This window comes from Lynx canadensis, chromosome E2, assembly GCF_007474595.2.
Source record: "Lynx canadensis isolate LIC74 chromosome E2, mLynCan4.pri.v2, whole genome shotgun sequence".
NCBI lineage: Eukaryota > Metazoa > Chordata > Mammalia > Carnivora > Felidae > Lynx > Lynx canadensis.
This window is the reverse complement of record NC_044317.1, coordinates 10,572,600-10,600,103: the sequence shown is the minus strand read 5'-3', so window position 1 is coordinate 10,600,103 and position 27,504 is coordinate 10,572,600. Positions and strand designations below refer to the sequence as shown.

The 27,504-nt window shown below is 42.7% G+C and overlaps 1 long non-coding RNA gene across 4 annotated transcripts; it reads right to left on the bottom strand.

Moving 5' to 3' along the window:
- Nucleotides 1–580: 580 nt before the first annotated feature.
- On the bottom strand, nt 581–27,354 carry LOC115503112. Of its 4 annotated transcripts, none has more exons than XR_003965301.1 (7): nt 27,200–27,354; nt 26,701–26,788; nt 26,426–26,538; nt 19,770–19,837; nt 15,724–19,140; nt 14,541–15,617; nt 581–630 (listed from the first exon to the last, which is right to left on the bottom strand). It is a non-coding gene; the product is annotated as an uncharacterized LOC115503112 (long non-coding RNA). The 4 variants fall into 4 exon arrangements; XR_003965303.1 differs by lacking the exon at nt 26,426–26,538 and having other exon boundaries at nt 14,541–14,646; nt 14,771–15,617; XR_003965300.1 differs by lacking the exon at nt 26,426–26,538 and having other exon boundaries at nt 14,541–14,871; nt 15,525–15,617.
- Nucleotides 27,355–27,504: the final 150 nt, after the last annotated feature.

The window sequence follows — 27,504 nt, the reverse complement described above, 5'->3', positions numbered from 1 at the left end:
CAAGGAATAAGTAAAGGCAATGAAGATAGAAGGAGAACAAAAAAAAAAAAAAAAAAGAAGAAGAAGAGGGAGACGGAGCAAGGTACAGCAGGAGAGAGAAAGCAATAGCTCCTGGGCTGAAAGAACATTTGGTGGATCACTCATGGTAGAATTAGCTTCTGCCTTGTAGACACCAAGATGCTTTCTTTCTGCTCCTAGTTGTACATTCCCATATTGCATGCTACATCTATTCAATTTTAATTTATTGTTACTCAAAGCCGCTCATGAAGAAAGAAGTCAAACTTGGAGTGTCAGCACACTGTGTTCCCTCTGTAGTTTGAATGAATCCAGCCCTGGGGCTTCAGGATACCCTGGGCAAGGAAGCAGATCAGCCCTGGATGGGCAGTCCTGGGAGCACAATGTCCTAAATTATTAAGGAGAGACAATGACTGTGTTTCTGGTCTGTTGGCCAAAATTGAGGGTTCATGTTGGCGGTCAGAGAAAACAAAGTGCTGGGGTATATGAGCTCATTCTAAATGGAGTATTTTTTTGCTAGAAAATACTCACTCATGAATGTATTTTTTCACCATGGTACTTTTTTTCATCAGATGTGTAGGTATATTGAAATTTCTCCTCAGGAGACTTGATCATCTGTGGAGGAAAGAGGAAAAATGATGCAGACGCAGGAATATGTGTGGGATGGGAGGCTGCAGTGTTGGTATTTGACCAGGACCTGTCTGACCCCCACATACTGCACATTCTCTCCCAGCAGGATGGAGAATCCTCTGTTCTCATAGGGAGATGTGTATGGAGAGGAGATGGTAGGGTGAACCTGGTAATGTGATTTCATAGAGTTGCATTTTCCTGTTGAAATGGTGAGTCCCTAGAATAAAGCCATCTTGATTGAGAGGTTGGAAAAGAGTATACATGGACCCTCTCATGTTTATGTATTCATGTGTCTCCAGCCAAGTCTCAGAAAGACAAAATATGTAGCCCCATGGCACCCACATGCCCTATCCCCCACTCAACCACCACAGCAGGGAGAATTCTTACCCCTTACAACCAAATGGTGAAATACCATAGGCAGGGACTCTGCATTCTTTACAGACTCACCACTTACTTACTTCTAAGTAAACAATCCAGTGGTATAATAGCGTACAAGAGTAGACTTGCCCAGGCATGGCCATGATAGCCAGGAGGATACAGAGACCACCAGGAAGTTGGGAGCCAGGTAGGAGCCTGGATACCAATGAAGGATTTAGGAAAAGACTTTCATACAGTTCTTCTGTCTTTACTGATATAACATGATAATATTACAGAGTGTGGATAAATAATATTAGCGGTTTGTGGTAAGTATTCCTTTAATCATCATGAGAGACAAATTTTAACTTAACAGTACCTAAACTCAAGGTACTTGGGTTAAAATCCAAATTGCATTAATTTCTGGCTGTAGGACCTCAGGACAGCTCGTTCAACAGCTCACTCCTTAGAACCCTCAACTGTTAAATGTAAATAATTACAGAACTTTTCATACAGGACCACTGCCAAGATTAAATGTTAAAAACATGAAATGTACTTGAAGTATTACCTGATACCAAGTAAGCACTCAATCAATTGGACTTGTATTGTATATTTCATGGTTAGTAGTTATTATTACTCACACTGGCAATAATGAACACTACTTTAATAAATAATTATCTAACCCTTTTTTTAATGTTTATTTATTTTCAAGAGAGAGTGTGATTGGGGAAGAGCAGAGAGAGAGAGGGAGACAGAGAATCTGAAGCAGGCTCCACACTGTCAGCGCAAAGCCCAGTGTGGGGCTCAAACCCACTAACCATGAGATCATGACCTCAGCCAAAATTGCACACTCAACTAACTGAGCCACCCAGGCACCCCAAGGATCTACCTCTTTCAAGCCTCACCATACTCATAAAAATATGAATTTATTCTCCTAGTTTTGAAGTATCTCTTCATTCCTAATTGCAGTATTAATTTCAGTCATATTGTTAATGTAAAAGCAAAAAATGATATCAATGGCACATCACAACTATCCTAGTTTCATATAGATTAAAAAGGAACAAGATTCACCAGTGTAGTATTAATCATGGTTTTAATGTTATGATAATGCAAATTAACAATGTACTGAAATCATCCTCATTTCCTAAAAGGAAACCAATATTTTCTTGTGACTACTTCTTTGGCCCTGGAAAGGTCCTGCAATATGAAAGAACTCTGTAAGATGTCACAAAATTGCTCAGAGATTAGTCCCTATAGTCACTTTCCCCCAATGTCCTTCAAAGTCGGCCATGAATTTTCTTGTACATAGCCATGTCCCTACATCCTCACCTTACAATGACCACTCTCTCTCCATTCTCTGCAAATTCCCAAGTTCAGGCAGACACTTGGCTGGACCTTACTTGCCAATCAGGGGCCTATTGCCATGCCTCTAATATATAACATTTAATCTTCTTTAGGCCATGAGCCCTGATATTTATTTATTTTTTTTTTAATTTTTTTTTAACGTTTGTTTCTTTTTGAGACAGAGAGAGACAGAGCATGAACAGGGGAGGAGCAGAGACAGAGGGAGACACAGAATCTGAAACAGGCTCCAGGCTCTGAGCTGTCAGCACAGAGCCCGACACGGGGCTCGAACTCATGGACCATGAGATCATGACCTAAGCCGAAGTCGGACGCTTAACCAACCAAGCCACCCAGGTGCCATTTATTTATTTTAATGTTTACTTTTGAGAGAGAGAGACAGAGCGTGAGTGGGGGAGGGGCAGAGAGAGAGGAGGAGACACAAAATCTGAAACAGGCTCCAGGCTCTAAGCTGTCCACACAGAGCCCAACACAGGGCTTGAACTTGGGAACAGTGAGATCATGACCTAGGTTGAAGTCGGACACTTAACCCACTGAGCCACTTGGGCACCCCACCCTGATTTTAGCCACATGCCCAGGCTTTTGCATCAGGAGAAGGTGCCAAATGGGTCAAGGATCAATTGCTTGTTCCTAGGCCCTATCAGGGCCTCTCAGTACCACCCATGAACTCATCCAATACCCCTGCATAAGCAAGGGGGAGAAAGACCACATTGTATCTGTGGTCAGAGATATATGAGTGCAGTATGAATTCATGTTTATTTTAATATATATTCAGATGCCCAGATGCACAAATAGATATGCTTATATACAAAGATTAGCATATGTATGTATATATAAATAAATATGCATATATAAATATGTTTGTATTATTTATTAAATTAGTTTGTTTGTTTGTTTACTGGCTCTGTCTCCTAAGCAGACCTAGAGGCATTGACACCCTGATAACAATGAGCACACCTAGTGCCCAGATCTTGGTTTCTAAACACCATTATCTAATAAAAGAAATCAGAACTCTTTTGGAAAAGGGCTGTATACAGGGCAAGGGCAGTTAAAACACAAGATGATCCCATGTATATTAAAAAGACACATGAATCAATATGAAAAAACTCCCAATAGCCATGGCTGGAACAATTTTCCAAGCAAAATGTGTAACAACTGAAACAATTAAAATACGGGACAATTTTCCTAACAAATACATAATATTAAATTATAACTCAAAGAATAAAATAAATATCCATCATTCTGTGCCAATAAAAACAAAATATTAAATAAATGAGGAGAAGGGACAAATCTTCCTTACAGAAGAATTGCAAGGGAGCCTGGTGGCTCAGTCAGTTAAGCGTCCAACTTCAGCTCAGGTCATGATCTCACAGTTCATGGGTTCGAGCCCCATGTCGGTCTCTGTGCTGACAGCTCAGAGCCTGGAGCCTGCTTCAGATTCTGTGTCTCCCTCTCTCTCTGCCCCTCCCCTGCTCATGCTCTGTCTCTCTGTGTCTCCCAAAAATAAATAAAAGTTAAAAAAAATTCAAATAGCATGTGTAGATATGTGCCTTCTAGGAGGTGGGAAATTCATTTCCTTTCTCTTAAGTATGGAGAGGACTTACCATGTCCCAGAGAATAGAATACGGAAAGGAGAAAATAGTGATTTTCTAGTAGAAAAACACTGAAGAAACCATCTTAACCAAGTGATCAAGGCTACTATCAGCAGATATCATTTATACCAATATCATATACAATGAAAAACATACTCCACCTCTGAGTACATTTTAAAAAACACCTTTTCTCTTTTCAAAGTGCAATTTACTTAAATATGTCACATAATGCATTGTATTTAAATTACAATTCCTTTGTAAACCTCTGTTATACTAAATTTGTATGACTGAATCTATAACCACTAACTTTATTTTTTTATTTATTTTTTAATATAATTTGTTGTCAAGTTGGCTAGCATACTGTATATACAGTGTGCTCTTGGTTTTGTATAACCACTAACTTTAAAATAATGCAACAAAATGAAATGCTGACCATTCAGTTTTGTCCTCTGTTTCTGTTGGACTTTCTCATCTATCTAGGACCCACTAACACAATGCAGACAATCTCAAAATGTGACTACTGGCATATAAGCTCTTACCTTCCAGTCTTTCGAGATGTTTCCTGAAAATGTGACTCAAATTGAATACTTCCCTTGGAGATAACCAATTCATATTGTTAATGACAGAAGATGGAGGTATCCTGGCCTTCATGATGCTTAGCACATATATGTTGAAAAATAGCATACTTAGTAATTTCCAGATCTTGTCATAAGCATGTTTACAACATCTCTCTTTCACATACTCTGAATTCAGTTTTTGGTTTTGCAAGCTGAGGGGAGTTTAGGAGTCTCTACAGTATTTGGTTGAGACCATCATTGCTTGTCAGGGAAGTGAGCTGGCAAACAGATGATGAGGATAGACCATTTGTGCTAATTTAAGTGATCTGTGTGTGATTTAACTCGTGCTCTTGATGCCAAATTTTTGTGCAAACGTAAGTATCCCCTGGTTCCATATTTAGGTTTTAGGAATGCCTAATATTAAAGTTGAAAAGTTTTAGTGGATTTTCTCCTCAAGTTCAGCAATTTGCCTTTACAAAAATTACTTAATGATTTTGACCTTAAATTTTTCACCAAGAGAAAACAGACAATAACAAGATAATATCCCTAAACCTATGAATTCATTTATAATGTGACACCAGATGATGCCAAAGCCAGCACCAGATATTGAGGCTACTTTGAAGGATGATGAATGGTGACATTCTAGGGCTCTGTTGCTGATTAGTGAGATGCTCTCCTTTAAAAATCTTTATAGGTGGCTCAGTTGCTTAAGCCTCCAACTCTTGGGTTTGGCTCAGGTCACAATCTCACAGTTCACTGACAGCACGGAGCCTGCTTAGGATTCTCTCTCTCTCTCTCTCTCTCTCTCTCTCTTTCCCTCCCCTACTTGCACTCTCTCTCTCAAATAAACAAATAAACTTAAAAAAATAAAGATCTTACAAATAAAATAATCATCCATTAAGGAAATGATTAAATAGGGCCTGAAGGAACCCACAGAGCCCGTTGTGGATTGAGGCATACAAACCAGTACGTTAGGTTATAAGTGACAGAAAACTAGCTCAAAGTCACTTCAGCATAAGAGGGAGATCTATGAGCTCTCCTAATTAGGAAATAAAGAACTGCCCCTGGCTTCAGGCCTAGCTTGATGCTAGGACTCAATACCCGTAGGACTTTTAGTCCGTCTCTCCCCCTCATGAATCTGCGAGACTCTTCTGGCCTCCTTCCTCAGACAGGTTCTCATCTGCCAACTCAGAAACCCCACAGAAAATAACCAGCTTTTTCTCTTCTCGGGCATAAAAATCCAAGGAGAACTCTCATTGGGCCGTGTACCCTTCATTCCCCAATAAGTGTGGTCTGAGCTGGGGTACTCTGATTGGACTGGGTTGACCCAAGCCTTCTACTCTGTGTCCAGGGAAAGATGGTCATGACCAAAAGAGCCATGTGGGTGAGGGAGAAGTTCCTGATAGAGAAAGATGAGCAATCCTTTCTTAACTCCCTTTATTTTTTTTTTAATTTTTTTAACGTTTATTTATTTTTGAGACAGAGAGAGACAGAGCATGAACGGGGGAGGGGCAGAGAGAGAGGGAGACACAGAATCTGAAACAGGCTCCAGGCTCTGAGCTGTCAGCACAGAGCCCGACGCGGGGCTCGAACTCACGGAGCACGAGATCATGACCTGAGCTGAAGTCGGATGCTTAACCGACTGAGCCACCCAGGCGCACCCCCCTTAACTCCCTTTTAAATGAATGCCTTAGAGTTGGTTTCTCTTACTTTCAACCCAGAATCCCAACTACTGCAGCGCGTTGTAGGAGATGGGACAATGAGTAGGGAAACTGCTTTCTAGGCACAGGACTGTGACACTGCACACCACATGTCTCACAACAGCCCTGGGGTGCTGATACAGAGCTGCTGCTCAAAGCTCTTGAGCGTCAAGCTATACCACCAGAGAAACACAGCAAGTTGAAGAATGGAGTGATGTTTTGCCTGAAGGAAAAGAAGACAGACTTGAACTGATCCCTGCCAACAGCTGGGATGTGTAATTTAAACGTTCCACTGCCCTAAAGGGAGTCGTGTAACCTGGAGCCAGTGGGACAGTCCTGGTTTAAAATATTCTGCTCACATCAGCCTAGATATTGTCACAATGCCCCCTGAAGAGCTAATTAATGGTCATACTCACCCAGGGTAACACAACTAAAACTGGTTCCCAGATCCTGTAATGAGAAGATTCCAACACATGTGTTGCAGGGCCAAGAGAACAAGAACTTCTTTTGGGTCCATAAAGCCCCAACAATGCTACCACCATATTATTCATTGCATATGGTGTGAATAGATGCAAAGATGCGGTCCTGAGCATTTTTCTAACTGTAGGGCCTTGAAACACATTACTTGAATTCTCTGGGCATCTGTATACTTTGTAAAAAATGTTTAATAGTCATCGCTTTGTGGGGTTAATGTGAAGATTCAATCTGCCTACTATGTAAAGTGGTTGGTACGGTGCCTAGCACATAGTAAGTGCTGAACAAACATCGGCTCTTATTATTATTACAAGAAGTATAGGGCAGCCTCCACCAACCTAATTTAAGAGGCAGATGAACTCTTAGTTTCATCCAAATATGTTATATACACCACTCTGGCCATTACAGATTCATCACTTTGGATTAACAAATAATCTCTATGGCAATGCCAAAAACTCTAGTAGGAAACATGAAATACTACATTCAAGACTTTCATAAATAGTTCTCAATGTTGTTATTGCCTCCTAATGGGTTTTAATGAAGAGAAGGGTGACATGAACCACAAGAATCTTCAGATAGGTACAGATTGGGATCGGTGACACTGGAGTGTTATCAGTGACACTGGTGGGCTGCAATGGGCTGAGAAGAAAATGTTTTGATGGAGAATTTTCTGATATCACAATGATCTTTAATTCTCATTATTCACCAGGCAGATTAGCTGGTCTCAAACACAAACACAAAAACAAAAACAAACAAAAACAGAAAACAAACACACAAAAAACCCCTATCTCAAAGCTCCGCAATGTTTGGAACAGGAGTCTACGTATCCAAAACATGGATTTTTCTGCCATCTGCTGGTCATTTTTGAGAAGGACAACAATCTTTATGTGAGCAAAGATGGGGTCTTTGGTGCCTCTCTTCTTTCTTGCCCCACCTGGGGACTTGCCCACAAATCTCACTGGAACAGTGGGTTGTAGAATTTAGTTTGTGAAATGGGTGATGGGACTTTGGAGATTAATTATGGTGGTATATGGAGACACTGATGGACTTGTATGGGGTCAATGATTAGTGTCAGTGGGTTCAGTAGCAAATGTCCGTGGGGTAAGTGAATGTGGCTGAGACCTGAGTGATTGAAATGGTACCAGAAACGGATTTTTTTTTCTGGACTTAGCAATGGAGTCTCTAGAAATAATGTCTAGAATAGGATATTGAAATATCTGAGATGTGGAATCTATTTTGTCTATGGTACACAGTCTGTAGGATAAATGATGTTTAGACAGAGGTGTCTATGATGTGGGTTCTAGAAGCCCAAGAATGTGGAACCTTATGTTAGTTGAATGATTGAAAAATGTTTCAAAATTTAATATATATTAGGTAAGTTTATCTAGCCCATGTGAGTTTCTTGGCTGTGTAAAATATCCTAGTTCTTAGGAGATGCATGTATTCAGGGGTGAAACATACTGATTTCTGTGATTTACCTTCAGTGTGGTTTAGCAATAAAATGTGCATGTAATTTTCAAAACGGTTAAAAACTATCAACAAATTAGAAGTTCTAAAGTATGTATGAACTGTAAACATTCTCAAAAGACACAAAATTAACTTGAATGAAAGGAAAGATCCATTGTGTCTGGGGTTCTCTAACATCAGACACCTCACTCCATCCAAAGTAAAACAAAGCGTACAAAAAAGAAATAGATCCAGAGAAGCCTGGGGTCAAAGTCCAGATGACATATCCTGAAACTTCCCTACGTAATTTGCTCAACCAAGAATCGTTAGGTGAGGAAAGGGAGAATATTCTAGTTCCCGTAACACAAAAGTTTTAAACTTTTATGATAACACAAAGGAGACTATCTTTAGGACTCCAAGATACAGAAGGCACAAAATGTGAAGGCCATTATTAATCAATCTGACTACTTTAAAATAAAACATGTTTCCCAAAATAAAACCAAATACCATAAATACTGTAAGATGAAAACACTGCAAGATGCAGACCCAGGGTAGAATTGTAGAGAATTTACAGAATAAGTGAGGTCTGAAAAATTAGTGTTTTGGAGAATTGAATTTCTCCTTTTAGCATAATTTGTCATCCCCAAACTTGTTCAGAGTCCTTCCACAAAAGTGTATCCTCTATTTTTTGTTCTATTCGATTTATCATAGAATAAATTTAGATTTGCATAAAAGGTTCTAAAATGGTACGTAGAATTTTTTTTCATACCCTTCACCTAGTTCTTGCCCTAATGAGAACATCTTACATCAATCACCAGGGGACACCGGTCAGAACTAAAAAATCAACATGGACACAATGCTATTAACTCAATGGCAGACTCTATTCAGATTCCATCAGTTTCTCCACAAACGTGGTTTTTCCATACAAGAATCTAATCCAGAATATCACAGCCCTCAGTCACTGTATCTCCTCAGTCTCTGATCTGTGACAGTTTCTTGATCCTTCTTTGTTTTCCGTTAACTTAGAAAACTTAGAGTGTTGCTCACCTATTTTGTACAATGTCCCCCAATTTTTGTTGGTCTCCTGTATTCTTATTATTAGACTGAAATTATGGTTTTTGTGGAGAAAATTACCACAAAGAAGAATTGCCCTTCTCATCTGATCGTATCAGGGGTACATTATATACACATGATACTGGCGATGTTAACATTTATCACTTGGTTGAAGTGGCGACTTACCAGGTCTCTCCACTGTAAAGCCACTTTTTATGTTCCCCTTCCATACCTTTTCATTTGGAAGTGAGTCACTAAGTCCAGCCCACATTCCAGGGCAGGGAGAGTAATTGGAATTAATTCAAATTGCTCTGTAAGGGAGATCTGCTCCCCTTTCCCACCCCCATCTATTTATTTGGTTAGTTATTTGACATTATTATGGACTCATGGAGATTTATTTTGTTTTGGGGGTTATAATCCAGTCCTCATATTATTTATGTATTTGCTCAAATTGTTCTAGCTTTGCCTATGGGGAGCAATTTCAGGTTGACTTCTGTACCCGTTTGCAAAGCTCATATTTTTAAAATCAGAGTATGGTATTTAAAAACCAATATCCAGAGGAGTAATGTCATCAGAATGGCCGCGTAGGCAGCTGCAAGCTCTCATCTCCCCCCGAGACACATCAAAAAACAAGCAGAAAATGTCAGAACCAACTTTATCAGAACTCTGCGAAACAATCAACAACTGACAGCAGCCAAGCAAATGCTGAATCAAGAAAACAATATGACTTCAACACAGTAGAAAAGTTCTGTGGTGATTTTATTTGCCTTTATTCCCCCCATTCCCAGCTATAAGGTGGTTTTAAAGCAATAGCAACCTGCATTTCCAGAGAGGCACCCTGCTCCCTGAATCAGGAAGGAACAGAATAGACCTTAGTGGCAAATTAGTGTGTGTGTGTGTGTGTGTGTGTGTGTGCGCGCGCTCAAACCTGTCTGGTGGTTTATCTGAAGGACTGACGGAGGTTGTTCATCTCGGTTTCATCTAACTTGGAAGTCAGCACAAGGGAGTAGGTCCGAAAAGTAGTTAAGAGTGGCTCAAAACACTACCAGGCCTGCTAACTCCCCTCAGATGCCAGAAAACTACCTGGTCTTACACAGTTTACCCCCTCGAATGTGCCTACTTCTGCCGTAGCAATTCTGGCTGTTCTCCACCAAGGGCTTTCATCATTCCCCACTTCTAGAAACCATCCTAGAAACATGTTCCCACCATCTAATTCAGTTCCTGCCATTTGGGCAAATTGCCCCAGCTTTAGCCATTGTGATGTCCTTCAGACTGACTCCCGTGTCCTTTTGGTATATCTGTAACTTTTATTTACTTATTTAAAAACTGTACATCCTTCCAGGGCATGGTTACTGGTGGGGGTGAGGGGTGGAAAAGAAAGGAGGTTGGCTGAAGGGTACAAACTTTAAATGAGATGAATAAGTTCACAGGATCCAGTGTACAACATGGTGATGTTAAGTCCTGTCTCCAAATTTAATCTTCAATACCGTTTGGCCACCAATCACAGATTCTTGTCCCATGTCCACCTCCAGGGTCTTGTGAGTACATGACAGCTAGATTCCACTATTCTATTGAAATATTGCCCCTGTTTTGCTAGCAGGCTCAATATGTCCCTGGCTAGGATGTATTATGACTTTCTCTTAGTTATTGACTTCATGGGAAACACTCACAAGGCTTTGTGTTAGGAAAGAATTTGGTAGGATGTGATAAGAGTGCAGGACCTTAGAGAAACAGTTGATTCCAGAGCTGAAGAAATGAAAATGCACAGTGGCCCTGGGGCATCATCTCATGCCAAAAATCAAAGATTTTTTTTTCTAGCTTCATTAAGGTACAATTGATTTTAACACTATGTATATTTAAGGTATATAATGTAATAATTTGATATGTGGTATACATTGTGAAATGATGACCAGAGTCAAGCTAAATTAACAAATCTGTCACTTAGTGACTTTGTGTGCGTGCGTGTGTGTGTGTGTGTGTGTGTGTGTGGTGAGAACACCTAATATCTACTCTCTCAGCAAATTTCAAGTATACAATACAGTATTATTAACCAAAGTTCATCATGTTGTACACTGGATCTGAAGGACATCACAATGGCTAAAGCTGGGGCAATTTCCCAAAATATATGTTGGTCGTATAGACTGACACCCCAAAAGAATAAAGTGAGTATCTTTTACCAGATGGTTGTAAATAAAATATTGAATAAAGAAATCAGCGAAGAGAAGGGGCAAATTGTGGAAACCCCTGCAAAACTTCACTTCCCTCCTCTTTGGGTGCAGGCTGGATTCAGTGCCTCACTCACTTCCAAATAACATATGAAAAGGTAAAAGTAGTGACTTTAGAGTGGAGAAACCTGGAAGACACCTTCTTAACCAGGGGATTGAGGTGAATATAACCAGGGATAACTCGTAGTGGTATCATTTGATATGATGCAATGAGAGGGCAATCCATTTCTGTGATATATTCATCTAAAAAACCTATAATCCAAATCTAACCAAGAGAAAACATCATACAAACCAACAGTGAGAAACATTTTACAAAATACCTGACTTGTATTCTTCAAAATTATCAAGATCATGAAAAACTAGGAAAGAGTGAAAACCGTCACATATTGTAAAAAGCTAAAGAAGGCAAATAGAGACTCCTGGATCTGATCAGGGAAGTGAAAAAGGCTATGGGTGGCAAGACTGTGTACATGGGAATAAAGTTAGGTTAGCTCATAGTATTGTACCAATGTTAATTTCATTGTTTTGACAGGTGCACCAAGGTTATGTAAGATGTTAACCCTGAAGAAACTGAATGAAAGGTACACAGGAACCCTCCATACTTAACTTCCAGCTTTTCTGTAAGTCTAAAATTATTCCAAGTTAAAAGTTCATTTATTTATTTTTTCAAAAGATTTTAAGTAATCTCCACACCCAACGCAGAGCTCAAACTTACAACCCCAAGACCAAGAGGCATATTCTCCACCAACTGAACCATCCAGGTACCCCTAAAAGTTTATTTAAAAAGTCATACTTTAAAAAACAAAATTGTAGGGGCGGCTGGGTGGCTCACTCGGTTGAGCATCTGACTCTTGATTTCCGCTCAGGTCATGATCCCAGGGTCTTGGGATCCAGCCCCACATCGGGCTCCATGCTAAGCGTGAAGCCTGCTTCAGATTCTCTCCCTCTCCTCTCTATCTCTGTAAAATTAAAAAAAAATTAATAAACAAATAGAATCAAAAGTCTCTAAAAGAATGAACAAAATAAAACAAAGGAGCCCACGGGCAGGTGGAGTTAGCGACCAATGTAAAGGAAACTAAGAAGAATTATTCCAGTTGCCCCGTGAACCCATCATTGGCCTGTATTTTACTCATGGTTATGCCCCAAAAGATGAAAATGATCTACAGTTGACTGTACATCCTCCCAGGAGCTTGAAGGCCCTACCGAAACTTTGTGGTGCGTCTCAGCTGAGACGGCCAAAGGGGAGACGCTGTAGAACAGTGACCTAGACTAGGTGCATCTAGTCCACAGATTCCAGGGGCAGATATGTTTGTGTCTAAGCTGTTATGGATTCGTTGACCTTCTTAAGTGCACACATGAATACATTTCCTCAAATTTGAGGAGCTTTCAGCCATTAAATTTTTCTGCCTATTTCTTTGTTCTCTTTCTAGAACTAAGGTTATGTGTTTAAGGCAATATATTTAATGGCTCCCCAAGGGTATCTTAAGATTTGTTCATTGTACTTCATTCTTTTATTTTTCTGTCCATCAACTGGATACTCTTAATTGATCTGTCTTCAGTTTTATAGATTCCTCCTACTTCTAGCTGAAACCTGTCATGGAAACTCTCTTATCCGTATGAGTTATTATACTTTTAAAACTCCTGATATTCTCATTGGTTTGTATTCATAACTTCAACTCGTGTATTCATATCATCTATTTTACGAGTCATGTAATTATCTTTACCTATGCTTTCTTTTCATTTTAATCACATATTTATAATACCTGTTTTGAAGTCCTTTTCTGCTCAGTCCAACATCTCAGCCCCCTCAGTATGCCTGCTGACAGATTTTTTTCCTGTGTAAAAGGCATACTTTCCTATTTCATTGCGTGTATTACTGAAAAATTGGCAATTTAGATAGTACATTGTACCAACTTTGGATTCTGTTCCCACCTTGTGAGTGGTTGTGGTGGCTGCATTTTTATTTGTTTGCTTAGTGACTTGCCTGGACAAAAAGTCTGTTTCCCCCTCAGTGTGTGTGACTGTTGTCATCTTGTTTCCTAGAGCTTGGCGTTCCATCCCTACACCCTTGTTACTTCCCCTCAATAACAAGATGGCACTTTACCCTATTCCAGCTAGAGCGTATAAGCATTGTTTATGGAAACGATGGAGCCAGAGAAAGGGATTCACTAAATTTGTATATGATGTCCTGGCAAACTCCTAAGAGATGCATGTATGAAAATGACCAGAGCCAACACAGCAAAATGTTTGAGAAATCGACTACTGTATAGAATACCAAACAGGTTTCACAATTGGCCTCTGGGTAGCACACAAGTGAAAGAAGTCAGAATCACATTGCAAAGGCTTTGAAAGCTAAGTTCATAGCTGAACTACAGCCCATGGCAGTAGGCCAGAGTGTGTGTTCCCAAACCAAATGGGTGGGCCACTTACTAAAAGGGAAGATTTTAAAAGGAACCATGTTAAATAATAGTCAAAACGTTCCCAATATAGTCTAAAATAGCATAGTTGCGGGGCATCCGGTGGCTCAGTCGGTTAAGCATCCGACTCCTGATTTCAGCTCAGGTCATGATCTCACGGTTTGTGAGTTCGAGCCCTCTGTGCTGATAGCATGGAGCTTGCTTGGGATTCTGTCTCCTTCTCTCTCTGCCCCTCCCCCGCTTGCTCTCCATCTCTCTCTCTCGAAATAAGTAAAAATAAACTTTAATAAATAAATAAATAAATAACATAGCTGCCTCCTCTTTTGTAGATCTATGGTTTGCCTTGTTACCGCTTCCAACTAAAAATCTTCTCCCTAGTAATTCCTGTGGCTTGCCTTCAGTTTTAATTTCTTATGATTCAGAAGCACTCATGGGAAAAGAAGTCAGAGCCTGAGGGTGACCTAAGTGCATGCAGGTAGCCACAGAAAAGAACACACTGTGGTCCACAAATAGTCTATTCCAGAGGCTCAGGGGACCCTGGGGCAGGTATAGAATGGGGCATGGTTGACCAGTCCTGGGAGTGCAGTGTCCTGGGTGCCTCATGAAGAATAATGTGCAGAGAGGGTGACCTCTTAGCCTGGGAAGATGAATGGTCCGCTTTGGAGGAACACATGCCAAGGGTTAGGGGTAGGAGTCTGGAGAGTGATCAACTCACCCTAGATGAAGAATTTCTTCCGAGGTGTCCACTTCTGAATGTAAACACTGTTGTCCTTAGAAGTCAGATAAATGAACTCAAATACCCCTTCAGTAGCCTTGATCACCTGTAAAAAGATAGGAGTGTGGCATGGGATTGAAGACTATGGGAGTGTTTGGGTCAATTCAAGCTGCTATAATAAAATATCATAGACTGGGGCACTTAAACAACAGACCCAGTTTATTTCTCACAGTTCTGCAGGCTGGGAAGTCCAAAATCAAAGTGGCCACAGCCTTGGTATCTGGTGAGAATCCACTTCCTGGTGTGCAGACCACTCCCTTCTTGCCATATCCTCAGGTGGTAGAAAGAAAAAGAAAGTAACTTCTCAGGTCTCTTCTCATAAGGCCATTAATCCCATCATGAGGACCCCCTCTCACAACCTTCTAATGGCCCAATGGCCCTATATCCAAATAGCATCACATTAGGGGTTAGGGCTTCAACATATGAATTATGGAGGGCATGATTCAATTCATAGAAGGTAGGCAGAATAATGGCTCCCCCAAAGATGTACTTGTGAAGAACTTGTGAATGTGGTACCTTACATAGCAAAAGGAATTTTGCTGATTTGGTTAAATGTAAGGACACTGAGTTGGGGAGAGTGCTCTGGATTATCTGGGTGTGCCCAACTTAGTTGTATGAATCTTAAAAAGTAAAGAACCTTTCCTGGTTCTCAGAAAAGTAAATACAACCCTAGAAGAATCATTATAGGGACGCAGCATAACTCCCAGGTCCTAGACTGAGCCAATCGTATGCAACATTAATGGCCTCACCCCCATCCTAAGAATGTTCAAGACCTGTCAGGCCCTCACTGGAAGGTCACACACAAGTCAGTGGTCAATGCTTATGGCTCTCATCCCAAACTACAAGATTGGCCATGCCCAAGACATTACCAAAGCCAGTCCATGCTTCCTCAGGGAATGAACAGAGAATCTGGCTTCCTCTTACCCATGGCTTCAAGACCTCAACCAGTTCATCTGGTCTGTACTACAGTTTGTGGACCCTCCAAAAAGTCTTATGTGTCCTTGAGCATTGGAGATCCTGTATGCAAGAGTCACAGGAGAGCACACGTCAAGCAAGGAAATGTCCCTATCGAGTCAAAGACTTAATGAGTGGGCAATTACAGGTCAGAAAGCAATCAGCATACCTTCATAAATGCTGGATACACATTAATCTGTAGCCAAATCTTCAGCTTTTCCTCAGTCCTGGGAAGACCCAGAGATGAACAGGCATTTGGCCAGAGGACATAGGAAGGCCAGGCACCAATGCCCCTGTTGCCCTCCAGGGTCCTTCACTTGGATTGTGACCCCAGGCTATAACCATTCCCCATGACCTCCTCTGCACACAGTAGGAGATTATGCATATCAGAAACAAATCTATTTGATTAGGTGCACCCTTTGTCCTCTCAAAGTCCCCAGGGGATTTTAGAGGAGGTAAGTTTGATTGTCTGGGCCTGGACCAGTTCATCTAGTCTGCCATAACTCCTGAGCACCCACAATAGGTGCTTCCTGCCTCAAGCAGTGTAGTTCCCCAAAAGCCCCCTGAAAACAGGAGACCAGGAAGAGGGATACTGGGCCATTAATCTTCAGGGGAAAATAAAATTCTAGACAGGGGGATGTCACGGACAACATAGGAAGCTTTCCCTGTGCATCATGCCCTTTCCACAAGCCTGTCCACTACCCCGTGAACTATTGCCCTGTTCCTGCCTTGGACCGGGAGCCAGGCTTACAAGCTCATCAGAGAAAAAGGGTCAAGCTGCCAGTGGCATCCATGAAGCATGGACCTACTCCTTAAACTAAACTCACATCTCCAGTCCATCTCCTGTGTTTGACCAAGACCTTGTGGGGATCAGGGGCCAGACCTATCACTCAACCCTCCAGACAGGCTGTGTTCTCCCTGTCTCTCTACCCCAGATGACTCATGCCTTCCACAGACTTTAAGGGAGATTCACGAGATATAAGAACTTTTCTTAACCTAGAGCACTCTGGACCTGACACTTGTCTACCTCCAGGTTTTATACTTTCGGTGGTGTAAAGACACAGGCTGTACTCGACATGGAGAAAAACCAGGGTCAAGAGTGTGACTTGCAGATGAAAGAGAACACAAAGTGGTGAAATCAAATGGAATGAAGAAACACAGAGGAGGTTTGTCAACTTTTTACTTATTATATTATGTTAATGCATAAACTTAACGACAAAATGCATGAACACTGTGTGCATACAGCTTTGTGAGTTGTAACAAAATGTACACACCTGTTTCACTAAGACGCAAGTCAAGAAGCAGAAAAAAACAAGTGCCCAAGCACTGATCCAAAATCATGCACTTGGTGAGTTTTGAGGGTTTGGAGGGAACTGACGGGAAGAAAGAATGGAGTGTTTGGCATGACTGGTGTGCCTGGGAATCTTACAGCGTTGGGGAGCCTGGATGGCCTGGGCGGTTTGTTGAGCCTACGGAGTAAGACGGCTCATCAGTTGGGTGAGGTGAGTGAAATGCAGGAGGCTCTCGTTTATGTGATTCTAGTCACAGTGACCAAGTAGGAAGGGCAGGCCGGAGCTGGTCAAGGTCAAGTGAATGAACTCAATGTTTTCGGGCAAATATGCCCCATGGGACAGGACAGGAATTCAGGAAAGCAGCAACTCACATTAGTTTTACAATCTGTCTACAGAGTTCAATGTCCAGCAGTGTCAGGTCCCCTCTGCTCTCCGTTACTGGAGTCCACTCCGATTAGACAAGAGAAGTGAATGGGGGCATGTGAGAAAAAGAAATGGGGCTGTGGTGAAGCCACGGAGGAGAGAGATGGGGTAGTGAGGTAGAATGGAACAAGGAGAGAAGGAGTGGAGGACAGAGGTACAGAGAATAGTGATAGGATCAGAAAGGAGTGAGAGGCCAGGAAACAAGGTGAAGGAGCTCGCAACAGTGACATTCGCTGCAGGTGCAGCCCTGGGGACTGCTCATGAGATAGTTTAATCCTACCTTTAGGAAGCTTTGGTTTTGCTCAGAAAAGGACCTCCCCCCCCAGAACCCCATATGACAAATATTAAAGTTCAGTTCTCTGCTATGCAGGCAACTTTGAGGGAAAGCATGATACAACATGAGAGCCTACAGAGTGTATCCAGATACCTCCATGAAAGGACATTCCATGGTTCACAGGGATCCATCCCAGAGGCTCAGAACACCCAAGGGTAATGAATCCACAAGCCCAGTGTTCTGGGGGCAGCTCAGAAGGCAGGACAACTGATGTGAGGGATTCCGTGTTACCAGACACACGGATGGGAAGCAACCATAGGGATTCGTGAAGGACAAAGCAATTGGCATGAGTCAACTATCCCACACGAGGATGGCTCTGCTGGGGAATCCCGCCTCATTGGTGCCCCCACACAGACTCACTGACCTGTGTGTGTTCGTGGAAGTGCGTATCGTCAGCTGACCTTGCCAACACCACCACCGCCATGACATCAGTACAGTAAGGATGAAACTCAGACACTAGAGGCTTGTAACAAGTTTCTATGAGGAACATTGTCAAAGAGAAAGGAGCCAGACCTCAGACTACCCTAGGATCGAATCCAGGAAATGTTCGTCCTGATTGTGAATCCACAGGGCAGAACATTTATCACTTCCGTCCCTCGCAGCTTTCTATTTAAAACAGGAATAATTTTGACTTCCAAGATGGTTATGAGCAATTACATAATTATTAAATTATTAAAACATATAGAGGGCATGGAGCAGTGCCCAGCACATAATGCATGTGGCTCTAGTGTTATTTTTGTTCATGTACTTATGCTAATTACTATGATTCTTATATGTGAGGAACAAAATGGCAGCAGTTGTTGACATTACATTATAAAAAAGGTTACATTTCATTCACATCTCTCAAAAACATGTAGAGTGTGGCTTATCTAAACCTGTTTATAGGAGCATCTTCATGTTTGCAGGAGAACTAATAGTAATAAAAAAAGAACTAATAGCAATTATATAGGTAAGGTAATTACAATGTCAATGAAAGCATCACATTTATGCTTATTTCAACTGGTGATGGTAGAGCACAAGATTATCGTGGTACCAACTATTGCTGTAAAGATAGCATGACGCAAATAAACAGTGAAGGATGGCATCACCACTTTGGTGAGGAAACAAGGTGCTGCCCTAACAATGACATCTCTGTCACACAGGTGTCACACAGGCCCATGCCCTGGCAGGTGATCTGTGGAGGTCACACGCAGGGCAAAGCCAATGTCCCAACCCAGCCCTCCTGTCAGGGCTGGGCAGATGCTCAGTGGATGGTCTGCCCCAGCCTGTCCCCTACCCAGTGCACATCCAGGAATAGTCATGAGATCGCACTGGGGTCAGTGATTGTGTCTCTTCACCCCACCTCTCCCCAACCCCAGGATGGCACATGGTAGCCTCACCCTTGATCAGACCATGCCCTCTTGTGGGTGAGGAATCTAGATTTAGCCTTAAAATGTTCTATTCGAGGGGGACTCTGCCTTCTTCTGAGCCACCTACCCTGCACCAGCAGCCTCCATGTCTCATCACTACACAGGAGATCAGTCTCCTCACTTCTCTCCTGCGAAAGGAAGTCACAGGCATGTCAGGGAAAAACTACCATATACCTGACACACATTTGGCCTGGCCCCACCCCTCAGTCTGTGTCCACTTAGGCACACTTAGTGTCTGTTAAGTGACAGACTCTTATTATCAGCTCAGGTCATGATCTCACGATTTCGTGAATTTGAACCCCATGTTGACCTCTGCACTGGCAGCATGAAGCCTGCTTGGGATTCTCTCTCTCTCTCTCTCTCTCTCTCTCTCTCTCTCTCTCTTTCTGCCCTTCTCCCACTCACAATGCCTCTGTCTCTCCCAAAATAAATAAATAAACTTAAAAAAAAGAGCACAGATCATGTTTTTCCTAAAATTTTTCCTGTTTACTTTTATTTATATTCTTAGCCTGATTTATAGGAAAATTAGATGCAAAATGAAGATAACTGAATCCTCTATGAGCATTTGATGTGCATGACGGCCATTTTCAGTTCTTGTGTCCTCATCTGCTTTACGTGTCCCTGCTGACATCACCACTACCCAAGTATCAATATAATATTGACAGAACATGGAAGTATATTCAAGATCCCTCAAAAATTTTCCTTTAATCACTCTGTGGAAACAATGTTGAAATGAATAAAACTAGCCTCAAACTACCTTAATCAAATCCAAGACATGTTTCTTCCAGGTTATGACGTCTTGGAACAGGACACTTATCTCTGATCCTGAAAATATAGAGTTAAAATTAAAACATGGAAAGCACATGGAGAAGAAGTATGTGGCACACATTAATGACTCAATATATGTTGCTGGTTTTGTTTTTGTAAATCTTCAAAATAATTATGTATTAGCTCCTCTTACCGCTGTGACAAGGCACCACAGCCTTTGCAGTTTAGCACAACACAAATGGGGGCGCCTGGGTGGCTTAGTAGGTTGAGTGTCCAACTCTTGATTTTGGCTCAGGTCATGACCCCAGGGTTGTGGGATTGAGCCCCGCGTCAAGCTCTGCGCTGAGCGCGGAACCTACTTACGATTCTCTCTCTCCCTCTGCCCCTCTCCCCTGCTCTCTTTACTTAAAATAAAAAATAAAATAAAACAACACGAACGTATTATCTTATAGTTTTGTAGGTCAGAAGTCCAAAACAGGTCTAAGCAGGCTAACACCAAGGTATTAACAGGGTTGCTTTCCCTCTGGAGATCCTAGGGAAGAATCTGATTCCTTGTTTTTTGAGGATTCTATAGGACACTGTCATTTCTTGGCTTTTGGACCTCTTCATCTTCAAAGCAAGGAACATAGCATCTCTCTGATGTCCTTCTTTCATTGTTAAATCTCATTTTGAGTACAGCCAGGATAGGTTCTATTTTTAGGACTCATATTTTAAGATTGGACCAATCTGTGTAGTCCAGAAAACCTCTTCCTTCTATAGATCCTCAAACTTAATCACATGTGCAAAGTCCCTTCTGCCACATAAGATACACTGACTGGATTCAGGAGAAAAAGTAGAAGTTGTTAGGGGTTATTGTTCTTCTTACTTTCATCATGCTGTATTAGGAATAAAATTGCAGCAGTAATTAACATTGCTTTACAAATGAAATTCTGACTCATTAAAAAAGAAAACCCTCCAAAGTATGAATTGTCCAACCCTGCTTTGCTAGAAAATCTTGATTTTAAAGCACTATGAATTTAAATTGTATAAATAAAAAAGAATGAGGTGGGAAGAGCAATTGAATGAAGGTATAGATAGAATCTGTCAACAGGATGAGATTTTGACATTCCTTGTAATTTATTGATATTTGAACTTCCTTGAGTTTATTGATGCATCATCCACAGAAAGAATTATGTACACATCTCCTTATTGCAACAAACCACCTCTCATTCACTGCAGCACCCAGACCAAGAGAAAGTCATGAAGGTTCTTGAAATGCTTCAGTGACTCATGGGCTGCAGGAAGGACTAAGCACTCCTTGGGAATGTCATGGTCTTAGACCTTCGGATGTGCATGAGATGGCATGATGTGGGAGAAATGGAAGATGCGTTCAGCCTTGACACCAGGAGGTGCAAGTGCTGGTCTCTTCCAGGTGTAGGGGGCACAGCAAGCCATCAGGAAGGATGGGGTGCACAGCGCCATTACATTACGATGTGAACCGAAGTCATACAAGAGCCATAACAATATGGGGAGTGAAGGAACCTCAGCAAAGTTAGCCCCCAACCCTCTTTCCCTGAGTCCGACTCCTTTCAGAATAGAGAAATGGGGTGAGTCAAGCGCACAGTGGCTGGGCCAACAGCCAACAGAGAAGGAGCATTGTTCAGGTTAAGGGAGTAAGAAACATGGAGAGGAAACAGACAATAAGGAAGTAAAAACCAGCACTGGGGCCTGGCGACAGAAACTGTGGAGAGGTTACTCAAACTAGGGTTACATCCTTCGCCACCTTCTTGCACAACCTTCTGTCTGGTCTTTGTTGACCTCTCTGCGAGAAATCATATCATACCAGGTCGGGTGTAATTTATTACCACCCAAATCACCATGCAGGAACAGATGCTACAGCATACAGCAAAAGGGGTCAGTGCAGTGTGTCCAGATGTCCACTGACAGGCACACACTGCTTGGAGGTCGTAGGTGGTCAGTCCCAGAGGCTCAGACGTCCTGATGCAGGTACCAAAGGAGCCCAGGGCTGCCAGAGCTGTGAATACAGCTACCAGGGGGTGATTCAGTGGGTGAAATGCCTGCAGCGACGGGCACTGTGGTGACTTGATGCCTGCATGGGACCCAGGATGCAGGAGTCTGTTCTGTGAGATAATATGACAAGAAACCTGGCAGGGGTCAGCACACCCCCAGAGAGGAAATCTCTGTAGGAAAGCCAAACTCATTGATCTTATAATACAGAATCACTGACTTAGCTAATTTGAAGAGATCGTTTGTCCCTCGGCCCTTTTGATCATCTATGAGGAAAAAGCGTGTGGGGGAACAGAAAAGAAACTAAAGAACTTTAGTGGAGCAGGCAACAGAGCCCTGATACTTCACCAGGACTGGTTGGGTCCCGGAGCCCCTCCTGTGTCCCTCAGCCACAGCGGTCGAGGGGGTGTGGGGGACTTAAGGATGGGAAAGTGTCCTTGGGGTTCTATTCCTCTTGTCAAACACCTGCAGCTGCGTTTTTCACCCATTCTCTGACATCACTATTTATCTGTATACTGATACCAGCAGAGTATCACTGTAACATGGCCAAACATGGAATCGAGAGACTTGCAACAACTTTCTGTTTAATCACCCAGGGTAGAACAATGTAGACATGAATGGAGCCAGGCGTGAAACTACCCTACGACCAAACCTAGGCTATGTTCCTTCCTAGGTGTCTTTCCTCAGGACAGGACATTCATCCCCTCTGTCCCTCAGATTCTTTAATGCGATAGGAGAATAACTTTGTCATCCAACATCACCGGGAATACAGTGTTAAGTAACTTAAAGCACACAGAACACACAGGGCTGTGCTGGGTACATGTTAATCCTGTTGCTATTATGATTGTTGTTACGAGTTGCTTCATATTCTTATGTGCTAGTTTACTCTTGCTACGTATACAACATAATACCACAACCTTAGCCACACAAATAACACGGATTTAATATCGTACATTTCTGTATGTCAGAGCCTCAACCAGGCTCAAATCAACATATGAGCAATACTGCCTTCTCTTCTGGAGGCTCTTCTGGAGTATCTGTGCTTTGTGACATTTCAGAGGCTGACAGCATTCCTTGGCTCTTGGCCTCCTGTGTTCATTTTCAAAGCCAACCGTGTAGAATCTCTTTGACTCATTCCATTTCCATAACTATTTAGGATTCAATTTGGGAAATGTTCTCCACTTTTAAGGACTCATATCATTACACTGAGCCACTGGATAACCCAGGGTAAATCTCAATTCAAATACCTTCACCTAATCATGACTGCAAAGCCCCATTTACCATGTTAGGCCATATATTCACAGGTTCAAGGGATTGAGATGTGGGCACTTTTAAAGAGCCATTATTTTGAATGCTCAATGTTACTAATACTAATATTTATTAGGAATAAAATTGCAGTGATAAATAATAAGCCTTTACAAATGAGGTTCTACCCCCATTTAAGCTGAAAGAAGGAAAGAAAGAAAGAAAGAAAGAAGAAGAAGAAAGAAAGAAAGAAAGAAAAAGGAAAGAAGGAAGGAAAAAGAAGAAAGGAGGAAAGGAAGGAAGGAAGAAGGAAAGGGAAGAAGGAAGGAGGGAAGAAGAAAGGCAGGAAGAACTGGGGGGCTTTCTGGAGGAGGAGAGCCTATGAACCCAACCAGGCCTTCCCCTCAAGGCTGGGCAGACACTCAGTGGATGGTCTTTCCCAGGCTCTCAGCGCACCTCCACAAATAGTCATGAGATCGCACACAAGTCAGTAATTGTGTCTGTTCACCCCACCTCACCCCAGCCCCGGGATGGCCACACAGCAGGCTCACCCTGGGTCAGGCCATGCTCAATTGTGGAAAAGGAGTCTGGATTTAGTCTTTAAAGGGAGACCTCTTCTGCTTCCTTCTGAGCCATCTGCCCTACACTAGTAGTCTTGTATTCTTTGTTTCAAAACAGGAGATCAACCTCCCCAACCCACGACTAGGGCCAGACAGATAGGGGAATGTCACAGGCATGTTGGGAAAAAAATCACCACAATTCTGGTACCAACACTTGGCCTGCCCATGCCCTTCGGGCATGTGTATCCTCTGTGGAGACAGATTCCTCGACCTTGGACTGGGCCCACCACAAGTCCAGAGTCCTCTTCTTGGAGCCACAGGGATTTTGACATTTGTAAGCAAAACTACTATAACATTGTATGCTAACTATACTTCAGTCAAGAAAAAAAAGAGAGAGAGAGAGAGAAAAAACATTAAGCAGTGTTCATGCCTTTCCTGTTGTGGTCTTAGCTCGGAGTTGTCTGTATCTCACACTCTCTTTAGGTCCACAGTCTTATTGCCCCTAGTGGGGAGAGATGGTGTGATTTCAAGCAAAAAGGAACAGACACAGGGATATGGTTCTTAGATGAAGGAGAGACTGAAGGAGGTTACAAAAAGGAATTGAGTGAAGTTACAGAGGGTGTTTCTGGACAGGTGAGGGCTTTTTTTTTTTTTTAAATCCAGGACCTTGGTAAAGTTTAATGATATACAAACTATATTAAGAAATGTGTTTGTGCGACAGGGGTATATCTGTGTGAGTTTTTTTGTTAAGTTTATATTCACTCCTATAGGCCATGGTACCATCAACAGGTAGCATCTTGCTACCAGAGCAAGAGAAAGTCCATGGAGAACACGTCAAAAACAACAGTACTTGATGGTGCTAGGAAGGTGGCATTGTTTGGAAAGGATGTTGACATCCGTAGTCTGGTAGAATTGTGGGAACTAGCATGTTTGCTGGGGAGGGTTGCTTGTTTGGAGAGATTGGTGGCTCTGAGTAATTTGTCAGTTCATATTTTGGGAAAGTTTGGATACGTTGATTTAAGGAAGGCAGGAAACTGAAAGTGACTGTGGGTTTGAGGATTTTGATGGACTTGGAGATTTGGCATTGGGGACATGTGGAATTAGGGGGACGGGACAAGTATCTGGAGACTTTTGAATAAATTCGCCATTTGGGGCTTGCAAAATTTGGTGGATTGGTTCAGGGCTTGATAAACTTGAAGTTATGAGATTGGTGGTTTGGGGGAGGTAAGTGGACATGGGGATTTGAGCTTCATGGAAAATTTGGGACTTGAGGAGCTTGAAAAATTTGGAAATATTGAGGCCTTGAGGGAGGACAAAGGTTTGGAGAGTTTGATGGGTTTGAGCACGTGGGTATATTCCGGCAGTATGGTGTGTTTAGGAAGTTTGCAGGGTTGGGGAGGCTGAGTGGCATAAGGATATTGGTGGGTTTGGGGCAGTTGATGGGCATGGGGCACTGTTGAGCTTGAGGAGGTTGATGAGCATGAAACATCGGTGAATTTGGGGAATCTGAGGTTTTGGTGTGTTTGGTTTCAGAGGCTAGAGTTTTTGGAAGATTGCTGATTTGTGGAAGGTGGCAGCTTCAGGGGTGTGGGTAGATTCATGGATGCTGGGTTGTGTGGCATGATTAGGTGCTTTGGACATTTTCTTGGCTTGGAAGAGTGAGAGTTCTGGGAACACTGGTGGGTGTGGTGAAGATGGGGTTTGGGAGAGGTTAACAGATTTGGGGAGGAATAGTGTTTGGGGAGGTTTTTGAAATTGGCAACATTGAATGTTTTATGGAGGTTGATGACTTAAGGTGTGCTTAAGGGCTTGGTTAAATGAGATTTGAGTATTTCAGAAATGTGAAGAAATTGGTTGCCTTGTGCAGGATGGTAGGCTTGGGAATGGGGTTAGACCTCTGTTGTGTGAAAGAGAGTGGAGTGCAGAAGGCTATGAATTTGTGATTCCATTTACATTGATTAGTTCCAAAGGGTAGGCTAATCTCATTCAAGTTTTGCACTTGATGGCTGCAGGACAGGGGGTGTTCAATTCAAAACTATGTATCTAGGAAAGCATCCAACCCTTTCCCCATGGAAGAGTGTGGTAAATGTAGCTAAGATCATCATACCTCTGTTCCTTATTTCTATTCCCAACCCAGTTTGGAGAAGATAATAAGATCAGGGGAATCAAAGACAAGAAGAGTGGCAAGATAGAGAAAGAAGAGGCAAAGAACTGGGGGCAGGGAGAAAGGGCTGAAGAGACAGAGCAGAGAACAGCAAGACATGGCAGGGAACAAAAAGTAGGAGCAGGGAGCAGTGGTACAAATCAGAGAAGAGAGCATGGAACAAGGTGAGGGCGCATAGACAAGAGAGAAGAAGCTGGGAACAGAAGAGGGATAGGAAATAGGGAAATGAAAACCACAAATGTTCCTGCACTGCAGGTACAGCTGAGGGAGCCAATCACAGCACAGATACACTACAAGTTGCCTTGTTTTTGCACATAGTTATGTTCTTCTTCCACTCCAATTTCCACTGTATATATTCAAATTCAATTTCCCAGCACTCAGGAAGTCTAGAATCGTGGGAGAGTTATCACAATGTATCCAGAGAGGTACAGGTAGGTTCCTGGTGTGGTTTATGCATTGTCGGTTCCAGAGGCTCAAGACAACCTGGGACAAGTTTAGAAGTAGGAATGGTTGTACAGCCCTGGGAACAATGTGCTAGTGACCTCATGGAAAAAAAAAATCCTTAGAAAGGCACTCTTTCCAGGACTTGTGGGTAGAGCCCAGTACGGAAATGTTTGTGCAGAAGATGAGAGGGCACCTTGAGATTGAGTTTAAGATTGATCAACTCACCCGAAATGCAGAATTTCTCACTGGGGATGCACACTTTGGATGTAAGCACAATTATTCATTCTCCTTAGCAGCCATATAAATAAACTCAAATACCCTTCGGTTGCCTTAATCCTCTGCAATGAATTGAAAAGTTTTTGTGTGAGCCCAGGATACTTACTATGGTCTCCAAGATTCACTGGACTCCAGAACTTACCCCATCTACTCTTGCCGGAGCTGTTTTTTAATGCCTTGTATTTTGGAGAGAATCTGGGTGTGGGAAGAGTTGATTTGTTTACCTGGGGATGTTGATTCAGCCAACATGACAAGGATCTTGGAACTAAGCACACCACGCAGAGAGAAAGGAAGTCGCAATTCAGGGAACCCCTGTCGGGAAGGCAGGGAAGAGTTTACTCTTCAATCTCCTGAAGACAAAGTGATCAGAGATCAAGTCTATTTCTCCTATGATTCCCCAGTGTAGATGGAGATCAGGAACTCACTCCGCGGTTCCTCAAGGGTTTTGCCCCACCGCTCCAGCCCAGGTTAAGAACAAATCCAGTCCAGGCAATCTTTCTAAACCAGGTGCACACCCTCTAGGGGGCGGGTCCCCAGAGGCGAAGGCGTTTCGCCTCCCCTAGCCCAGCCAGTGGTGGCACGCAGAGGCCGGAGGGGCATTTTCCTCAACCAACCAGTGCTCCGCGGCCTTTCAAAGCCACGCCCCCATGCCCCTGCCTTAGGCGGATACTCCTAAACCTGCAGCTCAGCCCACCGCTGTTTCGGAAATGAGGTCTGCCTGACCTTTTGTGAGTCTGGGCAAGCTCTGGGCAGCCTGCACGTGGCCTTCGTAAGCTCACTCCCCCCTCGTCATGAGCACGTCCACGGTTCGCGTTTCCCTATTTCCAGAGTCCGCCGAGCCCTTTGCCCGGCTGACTGCAGACGGACCCACGAATACTTCCTACTTCTGAGAAGCCCGCCTCTCGCCTTAGCAGCCAAGTCCCATAGGTTGGCCAGGCTGCGCACAGCGCTCCGATTGGAAGGGGGGGGGGGCTGTCCGTCAATCATTTCCTCAATGCACAGACTACTCCACTCCACCTTCATCCCCT